This window comes from Nerophis lumbriciformis, linkage group LG02 (assembly GCF_033978685.3).
Source record: "Nerophis lumbriciformis linkage group LG02, RoL_Nlum_v2.1, whole genome shotgun sequence".
In the NCBI taxonomy this organism is placed as follows: domain Eukaryota; kingdom Metazoa; phylum Chordata; class Actinopteri; order Syngnathiformes; family Syngnathidae; genus Nerophis; species Nerophis lumbriciformis.
In genome coordinates, this window is record NC_084549.2 from 69,951,699 (window position 1) to 69,970,000 (window position 18,302).

The window sequence follows — 18,302 nt, forward strand, 5'->3', positions numbered from 1 at the left end:
GACCATTGAATTTTGGTCATTTCCCAACCAATATTCTACAACACAAATACAACGTTAAAACATCATGCTTTTTGACGACGTTTATTCAATGTTGGGTTCTGACGTTGATTAAACCGTTGAATTTTGGTCATTTCCCAACCACTATTCTACAACACAAATACAACGTTGAAACAACATGCTTTTTGACGACGTTTATTCAATGTCAGGTTGTGACGTTGATTTGACCATTGAATTTTGGTCATTTTTCAACCAATATTCTACAACACAAATACAACGTTGGAACAACATGCTTTTTGACGACGTTTATTCAATGTTGGGTTCTGACGTTGATTTGACTATTGAATTTTGGTCATTTCCCAACCAATATTCTACAACACAAATACAACGTTGAAACAACATGCTTTTTGACAACGTTCATTCAATGTTGGGTTCTGACATTGATTTGACATTGAAATTTGGTCATTTCCCAACCAATATTCTACAACACAAATACAACGTTGAAACAACATGCTTTTTGACAACGTTCATTCAATGTTGGGTTCTGACATTGATTTGACATTGAAATTTGGTCATTTCCCAACCACTACACTACACTACATGACAACGTTAAAACAACATGCTTTTTGACGACGTTTATTCAATGTTGGGTTCTGACGTTGATTTGACCATTGAATTTTGGTCTTTTCCCAACCAATATTCTACAACACAAATACAACGTTGAAACAACATGCTTTTTGACAACGTTTATTCAATGTTGGGTTCTGACGTTGATTTGACCGTTGAATTTTGGTCATTTCCCAACCAATATCCCACAAAACCAAAACAACGTTGAAACAACTTGCTTTTTGACGACGTTTATTCAATGTTGGATTCTGACGTTGATTTGACATTGAATTTTGGTCATTTTCCAACCAATATTCTACAACACAAATACAACGTTAAAACAACATGTTTTTTTACAACATTTATTCAATGTTAGGTTCTGAGGTTGGTTTGACCATTGAATTTTGTTTTTTTCCCAACCAATATTCTACAACTTAAATACAACGTTGAAACAACATGCTTTTTGACAACGTTTAATCAATGTTGGGTTCTGACGTTGATTTGACCATTGAAATTTGGTCATTTCCCAACCAATACTCTACAACACATATACAACGTTAAAACAACATGCTTTTTGACGACGTTTATTCAATGTTGGGTTCTGACGTTGATTTGACCGTTGAATTTTGGTCATTTCCCAACCAATATTCTACCACACAAATACAACGTTGACACAACTTGCTTTTTGACAACGTTTATTTAATGTCAAGTTGTAATGTTGATTTGACCATTGAATTTTGGTCATTTCCCAACCAATATTCTACAACACAAATACAACGTTGAAACAACATGCTTTTTGACAACATTTATTCAATGTTAGGTTGTGACCTTGATTTGACCATTGAATTTTGATCATTTCCCAACCAATATCCCACAACACAAATACAACGTTGAAACAACTTGCTTTTTGATGACGTTTATTCAATGTTGGGTTCTGACCTTGATTTGACCGTTGAATTTTGGTCATTTCCCAACCAATATCCCACAAAACAAATACAACGTTGAAACAACATGCTTTTTGACGACGTTTAATCAATGTTGGGTTCTGACGTTGATTTGACCGTTGAATTTTGGTCATTTTCCAACCAATATTCTACAACACAAATACAACGTTGACACAACATGCTTTTTGACAACGTTTATTCAATGTCGGGTTCTCACGTTGATTTGACCATTGAATTTTGGTCATTTCCCAACCAATATCCCACAACACAAATACAACGTTGAAACAACATGCTTTTTGACGACGTTTAATCAATGTTGGGTTCTGACGTTGATTTGACCGTTGAATTTTGGTCATTTTACAACCAATATTCTACAACACAAATACAACGTTGACACAACATGCTTTTTGACAACGTTTATTCAATGTCGGGTTCTCACGTTGATTTGACCATTGAATTTTGGTCATTTCCCAACCATTATCCCACAACACAAATACAACGTTGAAACAACATGCTTTTTGACAACATTTATGCAATGTTGGGTTCTGACGTTGATTTGACCATTGAATCTTAGGTCATTTCCCAACCAATATTCTACAACACAAATACAACGTTGACACAACATTGATTTGACCATTGAAATGTTGGTTATTTCCCAACCAACAACGTGGATCCAACGTTGTCTGAATTTACAAACACAACTATTTTACAACCTTGTTTCAAAGTCAGTTTTAAAGAACATGTACACATAATCAACGTTGTATCAATGCATTGTGCCTGATCAATGAAACTAGGACTCTTTTGTCCGTCATTATTTATTGATACTGATTATTTTCCCCAATAGCTTATTGTTAAAGATATCTTAGAGTTGTTGGTATTAGTTTTGAATTAGTTTGAACTTGTTTTGTTCCTCCAGGTTCCTCCATGACTCGATGTGCCTTGATCTCGTTCTAAAGTTGTGACCCAGAGCCTACTGGACCCCTCTTCATCCGGTACCGACACCTCTGAAAGGATGTGACCAAAGGATCTCTTGGCTCTCACGGCTGCTATGGACGTCCTCTGATACCAGATCGTGCTGGCTTTCTTTTGGATGTGTAAGTATTCTTTTTTTTGTTAACCCTTTTGACGAATTGACCAGTGCAAAGAGACACAGTCAAAGTAATATAGTTATATTCTGTTGAGTTTAGTTTGAAAGGGAACCTTGTTCAGAAATCACCCCCTGCTGTGTAAAACGCAGCAAACTACAGTCAAGCCAAAGATGTCAGTAGTTTTCTGGGAAGCAAAAATCCAAACATTGATCTCTTCACATCTCACCTCCTCGTTTTCTTCTCGACTTCACTTCACTGACATGTGCTGTTATTGTGTTGTCTTTCTTCTCGCTCGCCTTGGAAAAAGAGAACAAAAAAAGCTCTTCATGTAGAGGCAGCGCCTGGCTTTTGAGAGGATATTGATTTGTGCGGAATGTGATGGTGCTGCGGTTTTTTCACGCTCCTAATTAGAACGAAGGCAAGCGTTCGATCCGACAGAATAGTCTCCACAGAACCAAAGATGGGCAGGTTGAGTAATGTAAGGTCAGTGGTTTGTATCATCCAGCATCGTGTTCATTGTTTTATTTCTATCTGTAATGCTAATTTCTGCACTTTATCCTCTGGAATCCACTGGAACTTTGATGTACTTGATAGTTCTTGAACAGGTTTGTGAATAGAAAAGTTTGTACAATATTTTCCGGACTATATTTAAGCCGCACCAACCAAATTTTAGAACAATTTTTATTTTTACATATATTAGCCGCACTGGACTATAAGCCGCATACATATATCGGTGCGAAAGATTTTGTAAATGTTTATTTACATACCTTAACTGTTTCCAAACTTTGCCTGTCACACGGCAGTTAAGCGGCTGATCAAACAAAACAGAAGTCATCGTCATGGACCCACTAGCTGCGGACGCTAGCTCTCCAAATCAGCTAAACGGACTCAACTTCAAGAGTTTACGAAACTGAAACAATACAAAAAGATTGCACGGAATGGTTTAGTAAGTATGAATCGTTTTAGTTATATTGTAAAACTTACAATGGGAACGTTGAATAATGTAAGGTCAGTGGTTTGTATCAACCAGCATCGTGTTCATTGTTTTATTTCTAGCTGTAATGCTAATTTCTGCACTTTATCCTCTGGAATCCACTGGAACTTTGATGTACTTGATAGTTCTTGAACAGGTTTGTGAATGGAAAAGTTTATACCGCATTTTCCGGGCTATAGGGCACACCGCATACTTATAACGGTACAACAGATTTTGTAAATGTTTATTTACATACCTTAACTGTAAAACTGTGCCTGTCACACAACAGTTAAACGGCTGATCAAACAAAACAGAAGTCATCGTCATGGACCCACTAGCTGCGGACGCTAGCTCTCCAAATCAGCTAAACAGACTCAATTTCAAGAGTTTACCAAACTGAAACAATACAAAAAGATTGCACGGAATGGTTTAGTAAGTATGAATCATTTTAGTTATATTGTAAAACTTTCAATGGGAACGTTGAATAATGTAAGGTCAGTGGTTTGTATCAACCAGCATCGTGTTCATTGTTTTATTTCTAGCTGTAATGCTAATTTCTGCACTTTATCCTCTGGAATCCACTGGAACTTTGATGTACTTGATAGTTCTTGAATAGGTTTGTGAATAGAAAAGTTTGTGCAATATTTTCCGGGCTATATTTAAACCGCACCAACCAAATTTGAGAACAATTTCTATTTTTACATATATTAGCCGCACTGGACTATAAGTCGCATACATATAACGGTGCGAACGATTTTGTAAATGTTTATTTACATACCTTAACTGTTTCCAAACTTTGCCTGTCACACGGCAGTTAAACGGCTGATCAAACAAAACAGAAGTCATCGTCATGGACCCACTAGCTGCGGACGCTAGCTCTCCAAATCAGCTAAACAGACTCAATTTCAAGAGTTTACCAAACTGAAACAATACAAAAAGATTGCACGGAATGGTTTAGTAAGTATGAATCGTTTTAGTTATATTGTAAAACTTTCAATGGGAACGTTGAATAATGTAAGGTAAGTGGTTTTTATCAACCAGCATTGTGTTCATTGTTTTATTTCTAGCTGTAATGCTAATTTCTGCACTTTATCCTCTGGAATTCACTGGAACTTTGATGTACTTGATAGTTCTTGAATAGGTTTGTGAATAGAAAAGTTTGTACAGTATTTTCCGGGCTATATTTAAGCCGCACCAACCAAATTTTAGAACAATTTTTATTTTTACATATATTAGCCACACTGGACTATAAGCCGCATACATATAACGGTGGGAAAGATTTTGTAAATGTTTATTTACATACCTTAACTGTTTCCAAACTTTGCCTGTCACACGGCAGTTAAACGGCTGATCAAACAAAACAGAAGTCATCGTCATGGACCCACTAGCTGCGGACGCTAGCTCTCCAAATCAGCTAAACAGACTCAATTTCAAGAGTTTACGAAACTGAAACAATACAAAAAGATTGCACGGAATGGTTTAGTAAGTATGAATCGTTTTAGTTATATTGTAAAACTTACAATGGGAACGTTGAATAATGTAAGGTCAGTGGTTTGTATCAACCAGCATCGTGTTCATTGTTTTATTTCTATCTGTAATGCTAATTTCTGCACTTTATCCTCTGGAATCCACTGGAACCTTGATGTACTTGATAGTTCTTGAACAGGTTTGTGAATAGAAAAGTTTGTACAATATTTTCCGGGCTATATTTAAGCCGCACCAACCAAATTTTAGAACAATTTTTATTTTTACAAATATTAGCCGCACTGGACTATAAGCCGCATACATATAACGGTGCGAACGATTTAGTAAATGTTTATTTACATACCTTAACTGTTTCCAAACTTTGCCTGTCACACGGCAGTAAAACGGCTGATCAAACAAAACAGAAGTCATCGTCATGGACCCACTAGCTACGGAAGCTAGCTCTCCAAATCAGCTAAACAGACTCGATTTCAAGAGTTTACCAAACTGAAACAATACAAAAAGATTGCACGGAATGGTTTAGTAAGTATGAATCGTTTTAGTTATATTGTAAAACTTACGATTGGAACATTGAATAATGTAAGGTCAGTGGTTTGTATCAACCAGCATCGTGTTCATTGTTTTATTTCTAGCTGTAATGCTAATTTCTGCACTTTATCCTTTGGAATCCACTGGAACTTTGATGTACTTGATAGTTCTTGAATAGGTTTGTGAATAGAAAAGTTTGTACAATATTTTCCGGGCTATATTTAAGCCGCACAAACCAAATTTTAGAAAAAAAATATTTTTACATATATTAGCCACACTGGACTATAAGCCGCATACATATAACGGTGCGAAAGATTTTGTAAATGTTTATTTACATACCTTAACTGTTTCCAAACTTTGCCTGTCACACGGCAGTTAAACGGCTGATCAAACAAAACAGAAGTCATCGTCATGGACCCACTAGCTGCGGACGCTAGCTCTCCAAATCAGCTAAACAGACTCAATTTCAAGAGTTTACGAAACTGAAGCAATACAAAAAGAATGCACGGAATGGTTTAGTAAGTATGAATCGTTTTAGTTATATTGTAAAACTTACAATGGGAACGTTGAATAATGTAAGGTCAGTGGTTTGTATCAACCAGCATCGTTTTCATTGTTTTATTTCTAGCTGTAATGCTAACTTGTGCACTTCATCCTCTGGAATCCACTGGAACTTTGATGTACTTGATAGTTCTTGAACAGGTTTGTGAATAGAAAAGTTTGTATAGTATTTTCCGGGCTATAGGGCACACCGAATTTTAGAAGACATTTTTATTTTTACATATATTAGCCGCACTGGACTATAAGCCGCATACATATAACGGTGCGAACGATTTTGTAAATGTTTATTTACATACCTTAATTGTTTCCAAACTGTGCCTGTCACACGGCAGTAAAACGGCTGATCAAACAAAACAGAAGTCATCGTCATGGACCCACTAGCTACGGAAGCTAGCTCTCCAAATCAGCTAAACAGACTCGATTTCAAGAGTTTACCAAACTGAAACAGCACAAAAAGAATGCCATTGTAAGTTAATACTAACAAAGACACTTGTAAATTTGCTAATGCTAACCACGCTAGCTTAATTACATTACGATAGCATGTAGAAATATGCATGAAAACACTCCTACAGACATCACACATGGAACGAATTAGTAAGTATGAATTGTTTTAGTTATATTGTAAAACTTACAAAGGGAACGTTGAGTAAGTGGTTTGTATCATCCAACATTGTTTTCATTGTTTTCTTTGTAGCTATTATGCTAATTTTTGCATCTCATCCTCTGGAATCCAGTCGAACATTGATGTACTTATTTGGTTTTTGAACAGGTATGTGTATAGAAAAGTTTGTAGCGTATTTTCCAGACTGTAGAGCACACATTTAAGCCACACCCACCAAATTAAAATAAATAAATAAATATGTTTCCATATATAAGCCGCACTGGACTATAAGTCGCATACATAAAACGGTACGAGTGTGGCGGCTGAAGTGAATAATTTGTCACGTTTCATGTGTCGGGTAATCTGCCACAAGGCACTTACTCGACCGCAGTGCACTCCAAGCACTGTATAATTATTGGCTCGTATTTAATGAGGCTTTCATATTGGATCATATCAGATTTTGCGGTAATGCTTTTTAATGGCGGCTCTCATTAGCGCCGCGTGCTACACCCACTAAAAAAAAAAAAAAAAATCACCCGGTGAATTTTCCACACGATTGGAGCGGAATTAACTTTTTGGTTCAAGTGTTTGCCGATTACAACCTCAGCGTGAACAGTTTTATTGCACACCGTGATAAAAGGGCAGAGCGTTGTAACCACGTAATGAAGGGATGACATCGTCGCTGTGATTAGATGCAATTTGACTCAACATACTTAGTAGTCCATAAAACCCTCGGATCACTGCACCTTTAGCCTTCTAATCAGGTTTTGCACGAGGGTTTATTTATTTATTTTTTCAATCAAACAACGCGATCATGGTGCAACAAAAACTCTACATGCGTTTATTCAATTTTTTTTCTGTGAAATAGCTCCGAAAAGATCACTGCACCTTTAGCCTTCTAATCGGGATTTGCACGAGGGTTTATTTATTTATTTTTTCAATCAAACAACGCGATCACGGTGCAACAAAAACTCTACATGCGTTTATTCAATTTTTTTTCTGTGAAATAGCTCCGAAAAGATCACTGCACCTTTAGCCTTCTAATCGGGATTTGCACGAGGGTTTATTTATTTATTTTTTCAATCAAACAACGCGATCATGGTGCAACAAAAACTCTACACGCGTTTATTAAATTTTTTTCTGTGAAAAAGCTCCGAAAAGATCACTGCACCTTTAGCCTTCTAATCAGGATTTGCACGAGGGTTTATTTATTTATTTTTTCAATCAAACAACACGATCATGGTGTAACAAAAACTCTACACGCGTTTATTAAATTTTTTTTCTGTGAAATAGCTCCGAAAAGATCACTGCACCTTTAGCCTTCTAATCGGGATTTGCACGAGGGTTTATTTATTTATTTTTTCAATCAAACAACGCGATCATGGTGTAACAAAAACTCTGCATGCGTTTATTCAATTTTTCTGTGAAATAGCTCCGAAAATAGCTCCTTTTTCTTTGCTTATGTAAAAAAAAAAAGGTGTGTACACGCTGGTGCTTTACCAGGAAAGTGTTGTCGAGAGGCCTTGAGGTAGATTAACCGCGGTTCAGGCGGGATTAGCATAAACAGCCATAGCACGTAAGCCACCAAGAATACCAGATTATATATCATTATCGCTATTTTTCATGCTCACATGATGAGCTTTGGGAATGTGCTCGGGGTTTTAAATGTAGGTAATGAGTGTTTTTACAGTAAAAAAAAAAAAAAAACACGCTCTTTTATTTGCAGAAGCCCGTGACTCCAAACAAGACCGACAAGAAATCTTCATGCAAATTTTAAACATTATTAAAGATCCCTGACATTGATTTGAATCAATATGTAACTTTATTCATGATATTTAAATCCATAGCATACATTTGAATAATGAGTGGCTTGTATCAGCGTGTGTCTTATGTGTAAATTACATCATTATGGATCCCCCCCCCCCCCTCCATTATTTATAAGAGCTGTTTAAATGAGGCCGAGAGGTCGCGTGTGGAGTCAATTTCATCATGCTTTATTTTAAATATTAAGAATCTGTTTGCATAAAGCTATACAGTACAGCACCACTCGTATGATTTTTTGTATTATTTTTTGCATATGCAACTAATGAGGTTTGGGTTTTTCCCGGAAAAAAAGAACGAAATTCCGTTTCTGAGAGGTTAATTGTGTATAAGGAAAATGGATTAAACATCATCTCCGTCTCGGCTTTTGTGACCTCAGTCTGGGTTCGGCACGGTTATAAAGTGCAGGAAGAATTAGCCTCCGGCTTTAACCAGCCTTCTTTGTTGGCCTCGCATCGTGCACACGGATGGATGCCCGGTGGTTTATTTCATGGGAGCGCTTTAATGCCAAGCTGGTACCGGAGCTAGTGAGTAACCACATTAGTGCCCAGGGAAGGCATTTGTGCCAGGAATGATCTTTGTAAAATAACATTTGAAAGGTCATTTGCTTACTTGCTACAGTGTAGATATGACAATGTTCAGGGAAAGAGGAATAACATTGAAATACAGCTATATATATATATATATATATATATATATATATATATATATATATGTATATATATATATATATATATATATATATATATAGTTATAGGCTCAAGCATCCCCCGCAACCCCTAAAGGGACAAGCAGTAGAAAATGGATGGATGGATATATATATATATATATATATATATATATATATATATATATATATATATATATACATATACATATAAAGTACTATTGGTGCAAGAAACCAAGGATGATGTACCAGGTAGCACTGACTAAATGTGTAGGACACATAGGCAGTGTGGAACTAAATAGGCAGTATGGAACAAAAGTAAGCCACATAGGCAGTAAGGAACAAACGTAAGTGGAACAAAAGTGCGTTACAAAGGTAGTAAGGAAGAAAAGAAAGTGGAACAAAAGTAAGCCACATAGGCAGTAAGGAACAAAACTAAGTGGAACTAATGTAAGCCACAAAGGTAGTAAGGAACAAAAGTAAGCCACAAAAGTAGTAAGGAACAAAAGTAAGTGGAACAAAAGTAAGCCACATAGGCAGTAAAGAACAAACGTAAGTGGAAAAAAAGTGAGTTACAAAGGTAGTAAGGAAGAAAAGAAAGTGGAACAAAAGTAAGCCACATAGGCAGTAAGGAACAAAAGTAAGTGGAACTAATGTAAGCCACAAAGGTAGTAAGGAACAAAAGTAAGCCACAAAAGTAGTAAGGAACAAAAGTAGGTGGAACAAAAGTAAGCCACATAGGCAGTAAGGGAACAAAAGTAAGTGGAACAAAAGTAAGGAACAAAAGTAAGTGGAACAAAAATAAGTGGAACAAAAGTAAGTGGAACAAACGTAAGTGGAACACAAGTGAGTTACAAAGGTAGTAAGGAAGAAAAGAAAGTGGAACAAAAGTAAGCCACATAGGCAGTAAGGAACAAAACTAAGTGGAACTAATGTAAGCCACAAAGGTAGTAAGGAACAAAAGTAAGCCACAAAAGTAGTAAAGTTAAAGTTAAAGTACCAATGATTGTCACACACACACACTAGGTGTGGCGAGATTATTCTCTGCATTTGACCCATCACCCTTGATCACCCCCTGGGAGGTGAGGGGAGCAGTGGGGAGCAGTGGGCAGCAGCGGTGGCCGCGCCCGGGAATCATTTTGGTGATTTAACCCCCAATTCCAACCCTTGATGCTGAGTGCCAAGCAGGGAGGTAATGGGTCCCATTTTTATAGTCTTTGGTATGACTCGGCCGGGATTTGAACTCACAACCTACCGATCTCAGGGCGGACACTCTAACCACTAGGCCACTGAGTAGGAACAAACGTAAGTGGAACAAAAGTGCGTTACAAAGGTAGTAAGGAAGAAAAAAAAGTGGAACAAAAGTAAGCCACATAGGCAGTAAGGAACAAAAGTAAGTGCACTAAAGTAAGCCACAAAGGTAGTAAGGAACAAAAGTAAGCCACAAAAGTAGTAAGGAACAAAAGTAGGTGGAACAAAAGTAAGCCACATAGGCAGTAAGGGACAAAAGTAAGTGGAACAAAATTAAGGAACAAAAGTAAGTGGAACAAAAATAAGTGGAACAAAAGTAAGTGGAACAAACGTAAGTGGAACAAAAGTGAGTTACAAAGGTAGTAAGGAAGAAAAGAAAGTGGAACAAAAGTAAGCCACATAGGCAGTAAGGAACAAAACTAAGTGGAACTAATGTAAGCCACAAAGGCAGTAAGGAACAAAAGTAAGCCGCAAAAGTAGTAAGGAACAAAAGTAAGTGGAACAAAAGTAAGCCACATAGGCAGTAAAGAACAAACGTAAGTGGAAAAAAAGTGAGTTACAAAGGTAGTAAGGAAGAAAAGAAAGTGGAACAAAGTAAGCCCCATAGGCAGTAAGGAACAAAAGTAAGTGGAACTAATGTAAGCCACAAAGGTAGTAAGGAACAAAAGTAAGCCACAAAAGTAGTAAGGAACAAAAGTAAGTGGAACAAAAGTAAGCCACATAGGCAGTAAGGAACAAACTTAAGTGGAACAAAAGTGAGCCACAAATGTAGTAAGGAAGAAAAGAAAGTGGAACAAAAGTAAGCCACATAGGCAGTGCGGAACAAAAGTAAGTGGAACTAAAGTAAGCCACAAAGGTAGTAAGGAACAAAAGTAAGCCACAAAAGTAGTAAGGAACAAAAGTAAGTGGAACAAAAGTAAGCCACATAGGCAGTAAGGGACAAACGTAAGTGGAACAAAAGTGAGCCACAAAGGTTGTAAGGAAGAAAAGAAAGTGGAACAAAAGTAAACCACATAGGCAGTGCAGAACAAAAGTAAGTGGAACTAAAGTAAGCCACAAAGGTAGTAAGGAACAAAAGTAAGCCACAAAAGTAGTAAGGAACAAAAGTGAGTGGAACAAAAGTAAGCCACATAGGCAGTAAGGGACAAATGTAAGTGGAACAAAAGTAGGGAACAAAAGTAAAAAGTGGAACAAAAGTAAGTGGAACAAAAGTAAGCCACATGGGCAGTAAGGAACAAAAGTAAGTGGATCATAGTAAGCCACAAAGGTATTACAGAACAAAAGTGGGTGGAACAAAAATAAGCCACATAGGCAGTAAGGAACAATCGTAAGTGGAACAAAAGTGAGCCACAAAGGTAGTAAGGAAGAAAAGAAAGTGGAACATGAAGTAAGCCACATAGGCAGTGCGTAACAAAAGTAAGTGGAACAAAAGTAAGCCACAAAGGTAGTAAGGAACAAAAGTAAGCCACAAAAGTAGTAAGGAACAAAAGTAAGTGGAACAAAAGTAAGCCACATAGGCAGTAAGGAACAAACGTAAGTGGGACAAAAGTGAGCCACAAAGGTTGTAAGGAAGAAAAGAAAGTGGAACATGAAGTAAGCCACATAGGCAGTGCGGAACAAAAGTAAGTGGAACATGAAGTAAGCCACATAGGAAGTGCGGAACAAAAGTAAGTGGAACAAAAGTAAGCCACAAAGGTAGTTAGGAACAAAAGTAAGCCACAAAAGTAGTAAGGAACAAAAGTAAGTGGAACAAAAGTAAGCCACATAGGCAGTAAGGAACAAACGTAAGTGGAACAAAAGTGAGCCACAAATGTAGTAAGGAAGAAAAGAAAGTGGAACAAAAGTAAGCCACATAGGCAGTGCAGAACAAAAGTAAGTGGAACTAAAGTAAGCCACAAAGGTAGTAAGGAACAAAAGTAAGCCACAAAAGTAGTAAGGAACAAAAGTTAGTGGAACAAAAGTAAGCCACATAGACAGTAAGGGACAAAAGTAAGTGGAACAAAAGTAGGGAACAAAAGTAAGTGGAACAAAAGTAAGCCACATGGGCAGTAAGGAACAAAAGTAAGTGGATCAAAAATAAGCCACCAAGGTATTAAAGAACAAAAGTGGGTGGAACAAAAGTAAGCCACATAGGCAGTAAGGAACAATCGTAAGTGGAACAAAAGTGAGCCACAAAGGTAGTAAGGAAGAAAAGAAAGTGCAACATGAAGTAAGCCACATAGGCAGTGCGGAACAAAAGTAAGTGGAACAAAAGTAAGCCACAAAGGTAGTAAGGAACAAAAGTAAGCCACAAAATTAGTAAGGAACAAAAGTAAGTGGAACAAAAGTAAGCCCAATAGGCAGTAAGGAACAAACGTAAGTGGAACAAAAGTGAGCCACAAATGTAGTAAGGAAGAAAAGAAATTGGAACATAAAGTGAGTCACATAGGCAGTGAGGAACAAAAGTAAGTGGAACAGAAGTTAGCCACAAAGGTAGTAAGGAAGAAAAGAAAGTGGAACATAAAGTGAGTCACATAGGCAGTGAGGAACAAAAGTAAGTGGAACAGAAGTTAGACATAAAGGTAGTAAGGAACAAAAGTAAGCCACAAAAGTAGTAAGGAACAAAAGTAAGTGGAACAAAAGTCAGCCACAAAAGCAGTAAGGAACAAAAGTAAATGGAACAAAAGTAAGCCACCTGGGCAGTATGGAACAAAAGTAAGGAACAAAAATAAGTGGAACAAAACTAAGCCACAAAGGTAGTAAGGAACAAAAGTAAGTGGAACAAAAGTAGGTCACAAAGGAAGTTAAGAACACAAGTAAGTGAAACAAAAGTGAGCCACAAAGACATTAAAGAACACTAGTAAGTGGAACAAAAGTAGGCCACAAAGGTAGTAAGAAACAAAAGTAAGTGGAACAAAATAAAGCCACAAAAGTAGTAAGGAAGAAAAGATAGTGGAACAAAAGTAAGCTACATAGGCAGTAAGGAACACAAGTAAGTGGAACAAAAGTAATCCACAAAGGTAGTAAGGAAGAAAAGTAAGTGGAACAAAATTAAGCCACAAAAGTAGTAAGGAAGAAAAGATAGTGGAACAAAAGTAAGCTACATAGGCAGTAAAGAACAAAAGTAAGTGGAACAAAAGTAAGCCACAAAGGTATTAAGGTGACAAAAGAAAGTGGAACAAAAGTAAACCACATAGGCAGTAAAGAACAAAAGTAAGTGGAACAAAAGTAAACCACATAGGCAGTAAGGAACAAAAGTAAGTGGAACAAAAGTAAACCACATAGGCAGTACGGAACAAAAGTAGGTGGAACAAAAGTAAGTAAAACAAAAGTAAGCCACCTAGGTAGTAAGGAACAAAAGTAAGTGGAACAAAAGTAAACCACATAGGCAGTACGGAACAAAAGTAGGTGGAACAAAAGTAATGTTGAGTGTGATGATCCTCTCTCATTGACCAACACTAACAAATGCTGACTTTCATTATTCCTCATGTATTTCTTGACCAATGGAAAGTGGAGGATGTGAACGTTTAATCAAGCGTTTTCTTGCTCTCTCTGCAAATGTCGGGTCGTTGCTCGTCTGTCGTCTAATAACGATCTTCTGACACGGGCGCTCCTTTTTTGGCGGCCAAGTGCATTTAAGCGGACCCCCTGCGGGTGGCGTGCGAAGAGGCGCTCTCCAACGCCACAAATTAGGCCCCCGGATGAGCCAGAAGACGTAAATTGGCACAAGGAAGGATGTCCTTCTCCCGTAACAAGAAGGCGTCCTCCTAACCCGGGATGTCCTCGCCGCAAAGCCATTCAGGCCCCGATTTATTCCGCGTCTCCCGTCGTCTGCGGCAGACAAATGCCAATATGAGGCAATAAGTGGGAAATAACACGCCGACTGAAAGTCTTGTCATTGTGAGGCGTGCACTGTCCCTTTAAGAAAAGGTCCCAAATAAAGCAGCACTTAACAGCTTCCAGCGTCCAAGTGTGAAAAGGACAAGGAAGGAATCAAAAAGGATGAGGAAAACACCATCTGGTGAAGATTATAACCTAGATAATGTTTGTCAACACTAATGAGCACTCACTGGACACTTCATTAGGTACACCATGCATACTGTAATTATAAACTATTGTATTAGATGTGTGTTTGTGTACTTCTCTATTAATAGCAGGTATCAATTTAAAAAAAAAAAAAAAAAAAAAAAAAAAAAAGCCTCCAATGCTTCACGTTGCAGACAAATTTACGTTGCATTGCCGCCCTCTAGTGGACTCAGTGCGGCATTGCAGTTTTTTCCAATTGCTTACACACCAGATTTTACACACAGTTTTTGCAAAATATTACACCTTCACGTCTTGCACACAGATAATGTGAAGTGAAGTGAATTATATTTATATAGCGCTTTTCTCTAGTGACTCCAAGCTCTTTTGCATAGTGATGGTGATACACCCATTTTCAACACTTTGCAACACACTAGGATTGTGATACACACATCTTTGTCTCCAGATTTAAAAAAAAAAAAAAAAAAATTCACCACATTCAATTTTCTTGCAGTTTTTTCCATTTGCTTACACACAATTTGACTTACTGTGTGTCAAATTGTGTGTGTAAATCCTTTTGGAAAAAAAGACACACAGTAAAATTGTGTGTAAGCAAATGGAAATAACTGAAAGAAAATTGAATGTGGTGTTTGGAAACGTGCGTAAATCCTTTCGTAAAAAGACACACAGTTGGTCAAATTGTGTGTAAGTAAATGGAATAAAATGTAAGAAAATGTAATGTGGTGTTTGGAAAACTGTAAATCCTTTTGAAAAAAAGACACAGTAAAAATGTGTGTAAGCAAATGAAAAAAACTGTAAGAAAATTGAACGTGGTGTTTGGAAAAGTGTGTAAATCCTTTTCAAAAAAGACACTCAGTTAGTCAAATTGTGTGTAAGCAGTGGAAAAACTGTAAGAAAATTGAATGTGGTGTTTGAAAAAGTGTGTAAATCCTTTTGAAAAAATACATACCATTAGTCAAATTGTGTGTAAGCAAATGGAATAAAATGTAAGAAAATTGAATGTGGTGTTTGGAAAAGTGTGTAAATCCTTTTCAAAAAAGACACTCAGTTAGTCAAATTGTGTGTAAGCAAGTGGAAAAACTGTAAGAAAATTGAGTGGGGTGTTTGGAAAAGTGTGTAAATCCTTTAAAAAAAAAGACACACAGTTTGTAAAATTGTGTGTAAGCAAATGGAAAAAACTGTAAGAAAATGTAATGTGGTTTTTGGAAAAGTGTGTAAATCATTTTGAAAAAAAGACACACAGTTAGTAAAATTGTGTGTAAGCGAATGGAAAAAACTGTAAAAAAAAAAATTGAATGTGGTGTTTGGAAAAGTGTCTAAATCCTTTTGAAAAAAGACACACAGTTAGTCAAATTGTGTGTAAGCAAGTGGAAAAACTGTAAGAAATTTGAATGTGGTGTTTGGAAAAGTGTGTGAATCCTTTTGAAAAAAAGAAACACAGTAAAATTGTGCGTAAGCAAATGGAAAAAAACTAAAGAAAATTGAATGTGGTGTTTGGAAAAGTGTGTAAATCCTTTTGAAAAAAAGACACACAGTTAGTCAAATTGTGTGTAAGCAAAAGGAAAAAACTGAAAGAAAATTGAATGTGGTGTTTGGAAAACTGTGTAAATCCTTTTGAAAAAAAGACACACAGTTCGTAAAATTGTGTGTAAGCAAATGGAAAAAACTGTAAGAAAATTGAATGTGGTGTTTGGAAAACTGTGTAAATCCTTATGAAAAAATCACACAGTTAGTAAAATTGTGTGTAAGCAAATGGAAAAAAACTGTAAGAAATTTGAATGTGGTGTTTGAAAAGTGTGTAAATCCTTTTGAAAAAGGGACACACAGTTAGTCAAATTGTGTGTAAGCAAATGGAAAAAAACTGTAAGAAAATTGAATGTGGTGTTTGGAAAAGTGTGTAAGTCCTTTTGGAAAAAAAGACACACAGTTAGTCAAATTGTGTGTAAGCAAATGGAAAAATCTGTAAGAAAATGTAATGTGGTTTTTGGAAAAGTGTGTAAATCCTTTTGAAAAAAAGACACACAGTTAGTAAAATTGTGTGTAAGCAAAAGGAAAAAACTGAAAGAAAATTGAATGTGGTGTTTGGAAAAGTGTGTAAGTCCTTTTGGAAAAAAAGACACAGTTAGTAAAATTGTGTGTAAGCGAATGGAAAAAACTAAAAGAAAATTGAATGTGGTGTTTGGAAAAGTGTGTAAATCCTTTTGAAAAAAAGACACACAGTTAGTAAAATTGTGTGTAAGCAAATGGAAAAAACTGTAAGAAAATGTAATGTGTTTTTTGGAAAAGTGTGTAAATCCTTTTGAAAAAAAGACACACAGTTAGTAAAATTGTGTGTAAGCAAATGGAAAAAACTGTAAGAAAATTGAATGTGGTGTTTGGAAAAGTGTGTAAATCCTTTTTAAAAAAAAGGACACACAGTTGGTCAAATTGTGTGTAAGCAAAAGGAAAAAACTGAAAGAAAATTGAATGTGGTGTTTGGAAAAGTGTGTAAATCCTTTTGAAAAAAAGACACACAGTTAGTAAATTTGTGTGTAAGCAAATGGAAAAAAATGTAAAAAAAAAATTAAATGTGGTGTTTGGAAAAGTGTGTAAATCCTTTTGAAAAGAAGACACACAGTTAGTAAATTTGTGTGTAAGCAAATGGAAAAAAAAGTAAAAAAAAAATTAAATGTGGTGTTTGGAAAAGTGTGTAAATCCTTTTGAAAAAAAGACACACAGTTAGTAAATTTGTGTGTAAGCAAATGGAAAAACTGTAAAAAAAAATTTAATGTGGTGTTTGGAAAAGTGTGTAAATCCTTTTGAAAAAAAGACACACAGTTGGTCAAATTGTGTGTAAGTAAATGGAAAAAACTGTAAAAAAAAAAATGAATGTGGAGTTTGGAAAAGTGTGTAAATCATTTTGAAAAAAAGACACACAGTTGGTCAAATTGTGTGTAAGCAATTAGAAAAAACTGTAAGAAAATATAATGTGGTGTTTGGAAAAGTGTGTAAATCCTTTTGAAAAAAAGACACACAGTTAGTCAAATTGTGTGTAAGCAAATGGAAAAAAAACTGTAAGAAATTTGAATGTGGTGTTTGGAAATGTGTGTAAATCCTTTTGGAAAAAAGACACACAGTTAGTAAATTTGTGTGTAAGCAAATGGAAAAAACTGGGGGAAAAAATTGAATGTGTTGTTTGGAAAAGTGTGTAAATCCTTTTGGAAAAAAGACACACAGTTAGTAAATTTGTGTGTAAGCAAATGGAAAAAACTGAAAAAAAAATTGAATGTGGTGTTTGGAAAAGTGTGTAAATCCTTTTGAAAAGAAGACACACAGTTAGTAAATTTGTGTGTAAGCAAATGGAAAAAAATGTAAAAAAAAAATTAAATGTGGTGTTTGGAAAAGTGTGTAAATCCTTTTGAAAAAAAGACACACAGTTAGTAAATTTGTGTGTAAGCAAATGGAAAAAACTGTTAAAAAAAAATTGAATGTGGTGTTTGGAAAAGTGTGTAAATCCTTTTGTAAAAAGACACACAGTTGGTCAAATTGTGTGTTTGTAAATGGAAAAAACTGTAAAAAAAAATGAATGTGGAGTTTGGAAAAGTGTGTAAATCCTTTTGAAAAAAAGACACACAGTTGGTCAAATTGTGTGTAAGCAAATGGAAAAAACTGTAAGAAAATATAATGTGGTGTTTGGAAAAGTGTGTAAATCCTTTTGAAAAAAAGACACACAGTTAGTCAAATTGTGTGTAAGCAAATGGAAAAAAAACTGTAAGAA

At 36.0% G+C, this 18,302-nt stretch overlaps 1 protein-coding gene across 2 annotated transcripts in view; it reads left to right on the forward strand.

The window, feature by feature from the left end:
* The window catches only part of LOC133611274 (receptor-type tyrosine-protein phosphatase epsilon-like), a 117,224-nt gene that overhangs the window by 49,063 nt on the left and 49,859 nt on the right, over positions 1-18,302 (forward strand). For both annotated transcript variants that reach the window (XM_061967983.1, XM_072911981.1), the window contains exon 3: positions 2,464-2,641. The gene's annotated coding sequence lies outside the window, so the exon portion shown is untranslated. The remainder of the gene's footprint in view (positions 1-2,463; positions 2,642-18,302) is intronic.